Source organism: Balaenoptera borealis, assembly GCF_965194805.1.
Source record: "Balaenoptera borealis genome assembly, chromosome: 2".
Classification (NCBI taxonomy): domain Eukaryota; kingdom Metazoa; phylum Chordata; class Mammalia; order Artiodactyla; family Balaenopteridae; genus Balaenoptera; species Balaenoptera borealis.
Window position 1 is genome coordinate 141023969 of NC_138867.1, and position 15329 is coordinate 141039297.

The following is a 15329-nucleotide window of genomic DNA, read 5'->3' on the forward strand; positions in this document are numbered from 1 at the left end:
TATGACACAATGTTGAGTAGTCTTCTCCTGGTCTTCCGTACGTCTTTGGTGGTTATATATTTCACATGGTTTGTATATCTCTGTTAACCCCAATGTGGCAATGTATCCAATCCTCATCCCTTTCTATTTGGTGAACCATAAGTTTTTTAATGAATCTGTGATTGCCTTTCTCTGTGGAAATATCTTCATTGGTATCAATTTTTAAGTAACTCTTAAAAGTGATATGATAGGATATGTGCCTTTTGCTTTCTCACTTACTACACGTGGCGTGATTACGTCTAGACTCATCTATGGTGCTTCAAATAGCATTGTTTCCTTTTTTTCACTAGCGAATATTCCATCTGTACATGGAGGAGTTCTTCTTTGTCCATCCATCTGTTGCTGGACTTTTTGGTTACTTCCATATGTTGGCTATTGTAATGGTGTGCAATGCAGATTTGCCTGCCTGTGTCTTTCCAATTCTCTCTTCTTAGGTTATACGTCGAGGAGTGGGCCTGCTGGATCATATGGTAGCTCAATGTTTACCTTTTTAAGGCACCTCCATTCTGTTCTCATTCGTGGCCCTTTCCAAGTTACGTCCCCTTTGATGTTGAGGGTATGCATTTCTCCACAACACCTTCAGCATTTATTGTTTGTAGTTTTCTTGCTGATGGTTATTCTGACAAGTGTGAGCTGATACCTCTCTGTGGTTGAATTCGAATGTGCCACATAATCTGTTGAAATTGAGCTTTAAGGCATGTCCTTTTCTATTTTTCAAGCTGTGATTACCCCTTAGTTCTTCAAAGTGTTCTCTTTAAGTATGTGTCACATTTTGAAATGTTTTGGCCTTTACCTCGCTCAAGCCATTTTGAGGGCCTGTTTCATTTACAGTTCTGCAGTACTTGTTCCTATGAAGTGACCATTAGCACAGGCTTTAAAGCTGCTTTTGCAGGTAACTGCCAGAGGGCGGCAGCCTTTCTATGTCCCCCACCCTGGTAACTAGGGAAAAGCCCTTGCGGCCTGTGGTGTTTCTCGGTTATAAATTAGAGTGGAGTGTGCCCGGACAAACCCACACAAGCTGATGTCTCCTTACTTTTGTTGGATTTTTACATTTAATTTTTATTTTTTATTGGAGTAATTTTCCACTGTGTACGTGGACCACTTCTACTTTGTGCATTAATCGGTTGATGGACATTTTCATTGCTTCCAAGTGTTGGCTATGGTAAATATTGTTGGAGTGCAGGATTGCCAGGCTGTGACTTTTCGATTCTCATTTTGTCAGGTGATAGGCCCAGCAGTGGGTGTGATTGATTGACTGGTAGCACCGTGTTTCCCTTTGCAAAGCACCTTCTTTGTGTTTTCATTAGTGGCTCTTACCACGTCCCCCTTAGAATCGAGGGTACGCATTTCTCCACAATCGCTTCAGCATTTATTGTTTGCAGCATTTATGCTAATGGCCCTTCGGGCTGCTGTGAGCTGATAGGTTTTTGTAATTTGGGTTTGCATGTCTTTGAAAATTCGTAAAACTCATCATTTTTCTCCACCGTTTTCTTTTCTGTTAAAAAAAAGGAAACAATTGGGAGTACAATAGAACTCTTGAAATTGTGTTCTTGGAAGGTTGCCCTCTTTTGAAATTTTTGGTCGATTTTCCACCCCAGAATTTTTTTAGAAAGCAGGTGTCTTTTACCGAACTGCAAGTTTGGTGAATATTTAGTGACCTTTAGCAATGGGTTTAAAGCTGCTGTTGGAGGAAGTGGCCTCAAGCAGGAAGCTTATCTCTATTCCCATATCTGGGTACTAGGGCAGCAGAGCCTTTCTGGAAGTCGTGTTCCTAGTTTGTAAATTACATTGGAATGTGCATGGAGAAAGCCCCATAAGTTTATGTCTCATTATTTCTTCTTGGTTTTAAATTTTTTTTAAATTGGGGTAAAGCTTAGAATATTGTTTGTCCTAGGTGTACACCATCTGGTTCGTTTGTACATTATATATGTCTATTCAAGTACAGATCCTCTTCCCATGTAAAATGTTACTGAGGGTTCCGCAGACCTCCCTTGCTATATGGTTGGTCTTTTTGAGATATGTATATAATATGTGTTTGTATACGTATAGTAACACTAATCTTAATTTATCCATTCCCCCCACCTTTCCTTTTAGATGAGCATAGTTTGTTTTCTAAGTCTGTGAGTGTCTTTCTCTGTGGAAATATGTTCCTTTGTGTCAGTTATTAGATAACGCCTATAAGTGATATCATAGAATACAGGTCTTTTGCTTTCCGACGTACCTCATGTTTTGTGATTATCTCCAGACTCATTTGTGGTGCCTCAGAGAGCAGTGGTTCATTGTTTTCCATGGCTATTATTCCATTGTGTACATGGACCACTTCTTCTTTATCCATTTACCGGTTGTTGGACATTTGGATTGCTTCACTGTCTTGGCTATTGTGAATAAGGCTGCACTGCAACTTTTGCGGCCTGTGTCTTCTCGATTCTTGTCTTCTCAAGTGAGAGGTCCATTGGTGCGCCTGCTGGATTGAATGGTACCTCCATTTTTACTTTTAAACACAGCTCCTTTCTGTTCTCATTATTGGCTGTTACCCCTTTACGTCTCACCAGCAGGTAGAGGGTACACAGTTCCCTAAAACCCCTTCAGCATTTATTGTTTGTAGACTTTTTGCTCAAGGTCAGTTGACTGGTGTAAGTTGAAACTTTTTGTAGATTAGATTGCATGGGTCTAACACTCCCTGAGGTTGAGCTTTTATCCATTTTCCTTTTTTTTAAAAGAGCGTGAGTAAAACTTAACTCTTCCTACTCTCTTCTTGAAACATTTGCCTGTTTTGAATTGTTTTGTCCATTCCCTCCTTCAGCACAATTTTTTAGGGCAGGTGTCCTTTACAGCCCTGAGTCCTTGGGAATGTGAAGTGACCATTAGCTGTGAGTTTAAAGCTGTTCTTGCAGGAAACGGCCACAAGGTGGCAGCATTTCCCCTTTACCATATTTGGTTACTAGGGAAACAGAGCCTTAATGGAAGTGGTGTTGTAGGTTGTAAATTAGAATGGAATGTGCCAGGGAAAAGCCCTTTAAGTTTATGTCTCATTACTTTTTGTTCATATTTGTAGTTTACTTTTTATTTTTTTATCCCAGTAAATATGATTACAATGGTTTGTTTGTTCTAGGTGTGCAAGATGTGGTTCTTTCACACATATACATGTATCTATTCTTCCTCGCATCCTTTTCCCATGTAGGTTATGACACAATGTTGAGTAGTCTTCTCCTGGTCTTCCGTACGTCTTTGGTGGTTATATATTTCACATGGTTTGTATATCTCTGTTAACCCCAATGTGGCAATGTATCCAATCCTCATCCCTTTCTATTTGGTGAACCATAAGTTTTTTAATGAATCTGTGATTGCCTTTCTCTGTGGAAATATCTTCATTGGTATCAATTTTTAAGTAACTCTTAAAAGTGATATGATAGGATATGTGCCTTTTGCTTTCTCACTTACTACACGTGGCGTGATTACGTCTAGACTCATCTATGGTGCTTCAAATAGCATTGTTTCCTTTTTTTCACTAGCGAATATTCCATCTGTACATGGAGGAGTTCTTCTTTGTCCATCCATCTGTTGCTGGACTTTTTGGTTACTTCCATATGTTGGCTATTGTAATGGTGTGCAATGCAGATTTGCCTGCCTGTGTCTTTCCAATTCTCTCTTCTTAGGTTATACGTCGAGGAGTGGGCCTGCTGGATCATATGGTAGCTCAATGTTTACCTTTTTAAGGCACCTCCATTCTGTTCTCATTCGTGGCCCTTTCCAAGTTACGTCCCCTTTGATGTTGAGGGTATGCATTTCTCCACAACACCTTCAGCATTTATTGTTTGTAGTTTTCTTGCTGATGGTTATTCTGACAAGTGTGAGCTGATACCTCTCTGTGGTTGAATTCGAATGTGCCACATAATCTGTTGAAATTGAGCTTTAAGGCATGTCCTTTTCTATTTTTCAAGCTGTGATTACCCCTTAGTTCTTCAAAGTGTTCTCTTTAAGTATGTGTCACAGTTTGAAATGTTTTGGCCTTTACCTCCCTCAAGCCATTTTGAGGGCCTGTTTCATTTACAGTTCTGCAGTACTTGTTCCTATGAAGTGACCATTAGCACAGGCTTTAAAGCTGCTTTTGCAGGTAACTGCCAGAGGGCGGCAGCCTTTCTATGTCCCCCACCCTGGTAACTAGGGAAAAGCCCTTGCGGCCTGTGGTGTTTCTCGGTTATAAATTAGAGTGGAGTGTGCCTGGACAAACCCACACAAGCTTATGTCTCCTTACTTTTGTTGGATTTTTACATTTAATTTTTATTTTTTATTGGAGTAATTTTCCACTGTGTACGTGGACCACTTCTACTTTGTGCATTAATCGGTTGATGGACATGTTCATTGCTTCCAAGTGTTGGCTATGGTAAATATTGTTGGAGTGCAGGATTGCCAGGCTTTGACTTTTCGATTCTCATTTTCTCAGGTGATAGGCCCAGCAGTGGGTGTGATTGATTGACTGGTAGCACCGTGTTTCCCTTTGCAAAGCACCTTCTTTGTGTTTTCATTAGTGGCTCTTACCACGTCCCCCTTAGAATCGAGGGTACGCATTTCTCCACAATCGCTTCAGCATTTATTGTTTGCAGCATTTATGCTAATGGCCCTTCTGGCTGCTGTGAGCTGATAGGTTTTTGTAATTTGGGTTTGCATGTCTTTGAAAATTCGTAAAACTCATCATTTTTCTCCACCGTTTTCTTTTCTGTTAAAAAAAAGGAAACAATTGGGAGTACAATAGAACTCTTGAAATTGTGTTCTTGGAAGGTTGCCCTCTTTTGAAATTTTTGGTCGATTTTCCACCCCAGAATTTTTTTAGAAAGCAGGTGTCTTTTACCGAACTGCAAGTTTGGTGAATATTTAGTGACCTTTAGCAATGGGTTTAAAGCTGCTGTTGGAGGAAGTGGCCTCAAGCAGGAAGCTTATCTCCATTCCCATATCTGGGTACTAGGGCAGCAGAGCCTTTCTGGAAGTCGTGTTCCTAGTTTGTAAATTACATTGGAATGTGCATGGAGAAAGCCCCATAAGTTTATGTCTCATTATTTCTTCTTGGTTTTAAATTTTTTTTAAATTGGGGTAAAGTTTAGAATATTGTTTGTCCTAGGTGTACACCATCTGGTTCGTTTGTACATTATATATGTCTATTCAAGTACAGATCCTCTTCCCATGTAAAATGTTACTGAGGGTTCCGCAGACCTCCCTTGCTATATGGTTGGTCTTTTTGAGATATGTATATAATATGTGTTTGTATACGTATAGTAACACTAATCTTAATTTATACATTCCCCCCACCTTTCCTTTTAGATGAGCATAGTTTGTTTTCTAAGTCTGTGAGTGTCTTTCTCTGTGGAAATATGTTCCTTTGTGTCAGTTATTAGATAACGCCTATAAGTGATATCATAGAATACAGGTCTTTTGCTTTCCGACGTACCTCATGTTTTGTGATTATCTCCAGACTCATTTGTGGTGCCTCAGAGAGCAGTGGTTCATTGTTTTCCATGGCTATTATTCCATTGTGTACATGGACCACTTCTTCTTTATCCATTTACCGGTTGTTGGACATTTGGATTGCTTCACTGTCTTGGCTATTGTGAATAAGGCTGCACTGCAACTTTTGCGGCCTGTGTCTTCTCGATTCTTGTCTTCTCAAGTGAGAGGTCCATTGGTGCGCCTGCTGGATTGAATGGTACCTCCATTTTTACTTTTAAACACAGCTCCTTTCTGTTCTCATTATTGGCTGTTACCCCTTTACGTCTCACCAGCAGGTAGAGGGTACACAGTTCCCTAAAACCCCTTCAGCATTTATTGTTTGTAGACTTTTTGCTCAAGGTCAGTCGACTGGTGTAAGTTGAAACTTTTTGTAGATTAGATTGCATGGGTCTAACACTCCCTGAGGTTGAGCTTTTATCCATTTTCCTTTTTTTTAAAAGAGCGTGAGTAAAACTTAACTCTTCCTACTCTCTTCTTGAAACATTTGCCTGTTTTGAATTGTTTTGTCCATTCCCTCCTTCAGCACAATTTTTTAGGGCAGGTGTCCTTTACAGCCCTGAGTCCTTGGGAATGTGAAGTGACCATTAGCTGTGAGTTTAAAGCTGTTCTTGCAGGAAACGGCCACAAGGTGGCAGCATTTCCCCTTTACCATATTTGGTTACTAGGGAAACAGAGCCTTAATGGAAGTGGTGTTCTAGGTTGTAAATTAGAATGGAATGTGCCAGGGAAAAGCCCTTTAAGTTTATGTCTCATTACTTCTTGTTCATATTTGTAGTTTACTTTTTATTTTTTATCCCAGTAAATATGATTACAATGGTTGGTTTGTTGTAGGTGTGCAAGATGTGGTTCTTTCACACATATACATGTATCTATTCTTCCTCGCATCCTTTTCCCATGTAGGTTATGACACAATGTTGAGTAGTCTTCTCCTGGTCTTCCGTACGTCTTTGGTGGTTATATATTTCACATGGTTTGTATATCTCTGTTAACCCCAATGTGGCAATGTATCCAATCCTCATCCCTTTCTATTTGGTGAATCATAAGTTTTTTAATGAATCTGTGATTGCCTTTCTCTGTGGAAATATCTTCATTGGTATCAATTTTTAAGTAACTCTTAAAAGTGATATGATAGGATATGTGTCTTTTGCTTTCTCACTTACTACACGTGGCGTGATTACGTCTAGACTCATCTATGGTGCTGCAAATAGCATTGTTTCATTTTTTTCACTAGCGAATATTCCATCTGTACATGGAGGAGTTCTTCTTTGTCCATCCATCTGTTGGTCGACTTTTTGGTTACTTCCATATCTTGGCTATTGTAATGGTGTGCAGTGCAGATTTGCCTGCCTGTGTCTTTCCAATTCTCTCTTCTTAGGTTATACGTCGAGGAGTGGGCCTGCTGGATCATATGGTAGCTCAATGTTTACCTTTTTAAGGCACCTCCATTCTGTTCTCATTCGTGGCCCTTTCCAAGTTACGTCCCCTTTGATGTTGAGGGTATGCATTTCTCCACAACACCTTCAGCATTTATTGTTTGTAGTTTTCTTGCTGATGGTTATTCTGACAAGTGTGAGCTGATACCTCTCTGTGGTTGAATTCGAATGTGCCACATAATCTGTTGAAATTGAGCTTTAAGGCATGTCCTTTTCTATTTTTCAAGCTGTGATTACCCCTTAGTTCTTCAAAGTGTTCTCTTTAAGTATGTGTCACAGTTTGAAATGTTTTGGCCTTTACCTCCCTCAAGCCATTTTGAGGGCCTGTTTCATTTACAGTTCTGCAGTACTTGTTCCTATGAAGTGACCATTAGCACAGGCTTTAAAGCTGCTTTTGCAGGTAACTGCCAGAGGGCGGCAGCCTTTCTATGTCCCCCACCCTGGTAACTAGGGAAAAGCCCTTGCGGCCTGTGGTGTTTCTCGGTTATAAATTAGAGTGGAGTGTGCCCGGACAAACCCACACAAGCTGATGTCTCCTTACTTTTGTTGGATTTTTACATTTAATTTTTATTTTTTATTGGAGTAATTTTCCACTGTGTACGTGGACCACTTCTACTTTGTGCATTAATCGGTTGATGGACATGTTCATTGCTTCCAAGTGTTGGCTATGGTAAATATTGTTGGAGTGCAGGATTGCCAGGCTGTGACTTTTCGATTCTCATTTTCTCAGGTGATAGGCCCAGCAGTGGGTGTGATTGATTGACTGGTAGCACCGTGTTTCCCTTTGCAAAGCACCTTCTTTGTGTTTTCATTAGTGGCTCTTACCACGTCCCCCTTAGAATCGAGGGTACGCATTTCTCCACAATCGCTTCAGCATTTATTGTTTGCAGCATTTATGCTAATGGCCCTTCTGGCTGCTGTGAGCTGATAGGTTTTTGTAATTTGGGTTTGCATGTCTTTGAAAATTCGTAAAACTCATCATTTTTCTCCACCGTTTTCTTTTCTGTTAAAAAAAAGGAAACAATTGGGAGTACAATAGAACTCTTGAAATTGTGTTCTTGGAAGGTTGCCCTCTTTTGAAATTTTTGGTCGATTTTCCACCCCAGAATTTTTTTAGAAAGCAGGTGTCTTTTACCGAACTGCAAGTTTGGTGAATATTTAGTGACCTTTAGCAATGGGTTTAAAGCTGCTGTTGGAGGAAGTGGCCTCAAGCAGGAAGCTTATCTCCATTCCCATATCTGGGTACTAGGGCAGCAGAGCCTTTCTGGAAGTCGTGTTCCTAGTTTGTAAATTACATTGGAATGTGCATGGAGAAAGCCCCATAAGTTTATGTCTCATTATTTCTTCTTGGTTTTAAATTTTTTTTAAATTGGGGTAAAGTTTAGAATATTGTTTGTCCTAGGTGTACACCATCTGGTTCGTTTGTACATTATATATGTCTATTCAAGTACAGATCCTCTTCCCATGTAAAATGTTACTGAGGGTTCCGCAGACCTCCCTTGCTATATGGTTGGTCTTTTTGAGATATGTATATAATATGTGTTTGTATACGTATAGTAACACTAATCTTAATTTATACATTCCCCCCACCTTTCCTTTTAGATGAGCATAGTTTGTTTTCTAAGTCTGTGAGTGCCTTTCTCTGTGGAAATATGTTCCTTTGTGTCAGTTATTAGATAACGCCTATAAGTGATATCATAGAATACAGGTCTTTTGCTTTCCGACGTACCTCATGTTTTGTGATTATCTCCAGACTCATTTGTGGTGCCTCAGAGAGCAGTGGTTCATTGTTTTCCATGGCTATTATTCCATTGTGTACATGGACCACTTCTTCTTTATCCATTTACCGGTTGTTGGACATTTGGATTGCTTCACTGTCTTGGCTATTGTGAATAAGGCTGCACTGCAACTTTTGCGGCCTGTGTCTTCTCGATTCTTGTCTTCTCAAGTGAGAGGTCCATTGGTGCGCCTGCTGGATTGAATGGTACCTCCATTTTTACTTTTAAACACAGCTCCTTTCTGTTCTCATTATTGGCTGTTACCCCTTTACGTCTCACCAGCAGGTAGAGGGTACACAGTTCCCTAAAACCCCTTCAGCATTTATTGTTTGTAGACTTTTTGCTCAAGGTCAGTCGACTGGTGTAAGTTGAAACTTTTTGTAGATTAGATTGCATGGGTCTAACACTCCCTGAGGTTGAGCTTTTATCCATTTTCCTTTTTTTTAAAAGAGCGTGAGTAAAACTTAACTCTTCCTACTCGCTTCTTGAAACATTTGCCTGTTTTGAATTGTTTTGTCCATTCCCTCCTTCAGCACAATTTTTTAGGGCAGGTGTCCTTTACAGCCCTGAGTCCTTGGGAATGTGAAGTGACCATTAGCTGTGAGTTTAAAGCTGTTCTTGCAGGAAACGGCCACAAGGTGGCAGCATTTCCCCTTTACCATATTTGGTTACTAGGGAAACAGAGCCTTAATGGAAGTGGTGTTGTAGGTTGTAAATTAGAATGGAATGTGCCAGGGAAAAGCCCTTTAAGTTTATGTCTCATTACTTCTTGTTCATATTTGTAGTTTACTTTTTATTTTTTTATCCCAGTAAATATGATTACAATGGTTTGTTTGTTCTAGGTGTGCAAGATGTGGTTCTTTCACACATATACATGTATCTATTCTTCCTCGCATCCTTTTCCCATGTAGGTTATGACACAATGTTGAGTAATCTTCTCCTGGTCTTCCATACGTCTTTGGTGGTTATATATTTCACATGGTTTGTATATCTCTGTTAACCCCAATGCGGCAATGTACCCAATCCTCATCCCTTTCTATTTGGTGAACCATAAGTTTTTTAATGAATCTGTGATTGCCTTTCTCTGTGGAAATATCTTCATTGGTATCAATTTTTAAGTAACTCTTAAAAGTGATATGATAGGATATGTGCCTTTTGCTTTCTCACTTACTACACGTGGCGTGATTACGTCTAGACACATCTATGGTGCTTCAAATAGCATTGTTTCATTTTTTTCACTAGCGAATATTCCATCTGTACATGGAGGAGTTCTTCTTTGTCCATCCATCTGTTGCTGGACTTTTTGGTTACTTCCATATGTTGGCTATTGTAATGGTGTGCAATGCAGATTTGCCTGCCTGTGTCTTTCCAATTCTCTCTTCTTAGGTTATACGTCGAGGAGTGGGCCTGCTGGATCATATGGTAGCTCAATGTTTACCTTTTTAAGGCACCTCCATTCTGTTCTCATTCGTGGCCCTTTCCAAGTTACGTCCCCTTTGATGTTGAGGGTATGCATTTCTCCACAACACCTTCAGCATTTATTGTTTGTAGTTTTCTTGCTGATGGTTATTCTGACAAGTGTGAGCTGATACCTCTCTGTGGTTGAATTCGAATGTGCCACATAATCTGTTGAAATTGAGCTTTAAGGCATGTCCTTTTCTATTTTTCAAGCTGTGATTACCCCTTAGTTCTTCAAAGTGTTCTCTTTAAGTATGTGTCACAGTTTGAAATGTTTTGGCCTTTACCTCCCTCAAGCCATTTTGAGGGCCTGTTTCATTTACAGTTCTGCAGTACTTGTTCCTATGAAGTGACCATTAGCACAGGCTTTAAAGCTGCTTTTGCAGGTAACTGCCAGAGGGCGGCAGCCTTTCTATGTCCCCCACCCTGGTAACTAGGGAAAAGCCCTTGCGGCCTGTGGTGTTTCTCGGTTATAAATTAGAGTGGAGTGTGCCCGGACAAACCCACACAAGCTGATGTCTCCTTACTTTTGTTGGATTTTTACATTTAATTTTTATTTTTTATTGGAGTAATTTTCCACTGTGTACGTGGACCACTTCTACTTTGTGCATTAATCGGTTGATGGACATGTTCATTGCTTCCAAGTGTTGGCTATGGTAAATATTGTTGGAGTGCAGGATTGCCAGGCTGTGACTTTTCGATTCTCATTTTCTCAGGTGATAGGCCCAGCAGTGGGTGTGATTGATTGACTGGTAGCACCGTGTTTCCCTTTGCAAAGCACCTTCTTTGTGTTTTCATTAGTGGCTCTTACCACGTCCCCCTTAGAATCGAGGGTACGCATTTCTCCACAATCGCTTCAGCATTTATTGTTTGCAGCATTTATGCTAATGGCCCTTCTGGCTGCTGTGAGCTGATAGGTTTTTGTAATTTGGGTTTGCATGTCTTTGAAAATTCGTAAAACTCATCATTTTTCTCCACCGTTTTCTTTTCTGTTAAAAAAAAGGAAACAATTGGGAGTACAATAGAACTCTTGAAATTGTGTTCTTGGAAGGTTGCCCTCTTTTGAAATTTTTGGTCGATTTTCCACCCCAGAATTTTTTTAGAAAGTAGGTGTCTTTTACCGAACTGCAAGTATGGTGAATATTTAGTGACCTTTAGCAATGGGTTTAAAGCTGCTGTTGGAGGAAGTGGCCTCAAGCAGGAAGCTTATCTCCATTCCCATATCTGGGTACTAGGGCAGCAGAGCCTTTCTGGAAGTCGTGTTCCTAGTTTGTAAATTACATTGGAATGTGCATGGAGAAAGTCCCATAAGTTTATGTCTCATTATTTCTTCTTGGTTTTAAATTTTTTTTAAATTGGGGTAAAGCTTAGAATATTGTTTGTCCTAGGTGTACACCATCTGGTTCGTTTGTACATTATATATGTCTATTCAAGTACAGATCCTCTTCCCATGTAAAATGTTACTGAGGGTTCCGCAGACCTCCCTTGCTATATGGTTGGTCTTTTTGAGATATGTATATAATATGTGTTTGTATACGTATAGTAAGACTAATCTTAATTTATCCATTCCCCCCACCTTTCCTTTTAGATGAGCATAGTTTGTTTTCTAAGTCTGTGAGTGTCTTTCTCTGTGGAAATATGTTCCTTTGTGTCAGTTATTAGATAACGCCTATAAGTGATATCATAGAATACAGGTCTTTTGCTTTCCGACGTACCTCATGTTTTGTGATTATCTCCAGACTCATTTGTGGTGCCTCAGAGAGCAGTGGTTCATTGTTTTCCATGGCTATTATTCCATTGTGTACATGGACCACTTCTTCTTTATCCATTCACCTGTTGTTGGACATTTTGATTGCTCCACTGTCTTGGCTCTTGTGAATAAGGCTGCACTGCAGTTTTGCGGCCTGTGTCTTCTCGATTCTTGTCTTCCTTCTCAGGTGAGAGGTCCAATGGTGCGCCTGCTGTATTGAATGGTATCTCCATTTTTACTTTTAAACACAGCTCCTTTCTGTTCTCATTATTTGCTGTTACCCCTTCACGTCTCACCAGCAGGTAGAGGGTACACAATTCTCTAAAAGCCCTTCAGCATTTATTGTTTGTAGACATTTTGCTGATGGTCAGTCGACTGGTGCAAGTTGAAACTTTTTGTAGATTAGATTGCATGGGTCTAACACTCCCTGAGGTTGAGCTTTTATCCATTTTCCGTTTTTTTAAAAGAGCGTGAGTAAACCTTAACTCTTCATATTCTCTTCTTGAAACATTTGCCTGTTTTGAATTTTTTTGTCCATTCCCTCCTTCAGCACAATTTTTTAGTGGAGGTGTCCTTTACAGCCCTGAGTCCTTGGGAAAGTTAAGTGACCATTAGCTGTGAGTTTAAAGCTGTTCTTCCAGGAAACGGCCACAAGGTGGCAGCATTTCCCCTTTACCAAATTTGGTTAATAGGGAAACAGAGCCTTAATGGAAGTGGTGTTCTAGGTTGTAAATTAGAATGGAATGTGCCAGGGAAAAGCCCTTTAAGTTTATGTCTCATTACTTCTTGTTCATATTTGTAATTTACTTTTTATTTTTTATCCCAGCAAATATAATTACAATGGTTTGTTTGTTGTAGGTGTGCAAGATGTGGTTCTTTCACACATATACATGTATCTATTCTTCCTCGCATCCTTTTCCCATGTAGGTTATGACACAATGTTGAGTAGTCTTCTCCTGGTCTTCCGTACGTCTTTGGTGGTTATATATTTCACATGGTTTGTATATCTCTGTTAACCCCAAAGTGGTAATGTATCCAATCCTCATCCCTTTCTATTTGGTGAACCATAAGTTTTTTAATGAATCTGTGATTGCCTTTCTCTGTGGAAATATCTTCATTGGTATCAATTTTTAAGTAACTCTTAAAAGTGATATGATAGGATATGTGTCTTTTGCTTTCTCACTTACTACACGTGGCGTGATTACGTCTAGACTCATCTATGGTGCTGCAAATGACATTGTTTCATTTTTTTCACTAGCGAATATTCCATCTGTACATGGAGGAGTTCTTCTTTGTCCATCCATCTGTTGCTGGACTTTTTGGTTACTTCCATATCTTGGCTACTGTAATACTGTGCAGTGCAGATTTGCCTGCCTGTGTCTTTCCAATTCTCTCTTCTTAGGTTATACGTCGAGTAGTGGGACTGCTGGATCATATAGTAGCTCAATGTTTACCTTTTTATGGCACCTCCATTCTGTACTCATTCGTGGCCCTTTCCAAGTTACGTCCCCTTTGAAGTTGAGGGTATGCATTTCTCCACAACACCTTCAGCATTTATTGTTTGTAGTTTTTTTGCTGATGGTTATTCTGACAAGTGTGAGCTGATACCTCTCTGTGGTTGAATTCGAATGTGCCACATAATCTGTTGAAATTGAGCTTTAAGGCATGTCCTTTTCTATTTTTCAAGCTGTGATTACCCCTTAGTTCTTCAAAGTGTTCTCTTTAAGTATGTGTCACATTTTGAAATGTTTTGGCCTTTACCTCCCTCAAGCCATTTTGAGGGCCTGTTTCATTTACAGTTCTGCAGTACTTGTTCCTATGAAGTGACCATTAGCACAGGCTTTAAAGCTGCTTTTGCAGGTAACTGCCAGAGGGCGGCAGCCTTTCTATGTCCCCCACCCTGGTAACTAGGGAAAAGCCCTTGCGGCCTGTGGTGTTTCTCGGTTATAAATTAGAGTGGAGTGTGCCCGGACAAACCCACACAAGCTGATGTCTCCTTACTTTTGTTGGATTTTTACATTTAATTTTTATTTTTTATTGGAGTAATTTTCCACTGTGTACGTGGACCACTTCTACTTTGTGCATTAATCGGTTGATGGACATTTTCATTGCTTCCAAGTGTTGGCTATGGTAAATATTGTTGGAGTGCAGGATTGCCAGGCTGTGACTTTTCGATTCTCATTTTCTCAGGTGATAGGCCCAGCAGTGGGTGTGATTGATTGACTGGTAGCACCGTGTTTCCCTTTGCAAAGCACCTTCTTTGTGTTTTCATTAGTGGCTCTTACCACGTCCCCCTTAGAATCGAGGGTACGCATTTCTCCACAATCGCTTCAGCATTTATTGTTTGCAGCATTTATGCTAATGGCCCTTCGGGCTGCTGTGAGCTGATAGGTTTTTGTAATTTGGGTTTGCATGTCTTTGAAAATTCGTAAATCTCATCATTTTTCTCCACCGTTTTCTTTTCTGTTAAAAAAAAGGAAACAATTGGGAGTACAATAGAACTCTTGAAATTGTGTTCTTGGAAGGTTGCCCTCTTTTGAAATTTTTGGTCGATTTTCCACCCCAGAATTTTATTAGAAAGCAGGTGTCTTTTACCGAACTGCAAGTTTGGTGAATATTTAGTGACCTTTAGCAATGGGTTTAAAGCTGCTGTTGGAGGAAGTGGCCTCAAGCAGGAAGCTTATCTCCATTCCCATATCTGGGTACTAGGGCAGCAGAGCCTTTCTGGAAGTCGTGTTCCTAGTTTGTAAATTACATTGGAATGTGCATGGAGAAAGCCCCATAAGTTTATGTCTCATTATTTCTTCTTGGTTTTAAATTTTTTTTAAATTGGGGTAAAGCTTAGAATATTGTTTGTCCTAGGTGTACACCATCTGGTTCGTTTGTACATTATATATGTCTATTCAAGTACAGATCCTCTTCCCATGTAAAATGTTACTGAGGGTTCCGCAGACCTCCCTTGCTATATGGTTGGTCTTTTTGAGATATGTATATAATATGTGTTTGTATACGTATAGTAACACTAATCTTAATTTATACATTCCCCCCACCTTTCCTTTTAGATGAGCATAGTTTGTTTTCTAAGTCTGTGAGTGTCTTTCTCTGTGGAAATATGTTCCTTTGTGTCAGTTATTAGATAACGCCTATAAGTGATATCATAGAATACAGGTCTTTTGCTTTCCGACGTACCTCATGTTTTGTGATTATCTCCAGACTCATTTGTGGTGCCTCAGAGAGCAGTGGTTCATTGTTTTCCATGGCTATTATTCCATTGTGTACATGGACCACTTCTTCTTTATCCATTTACCGGTTGTTGGACATTTGGATTGCTTCACTGTCTTGGCTATTGTGAATAAGGCTGCACTGCAA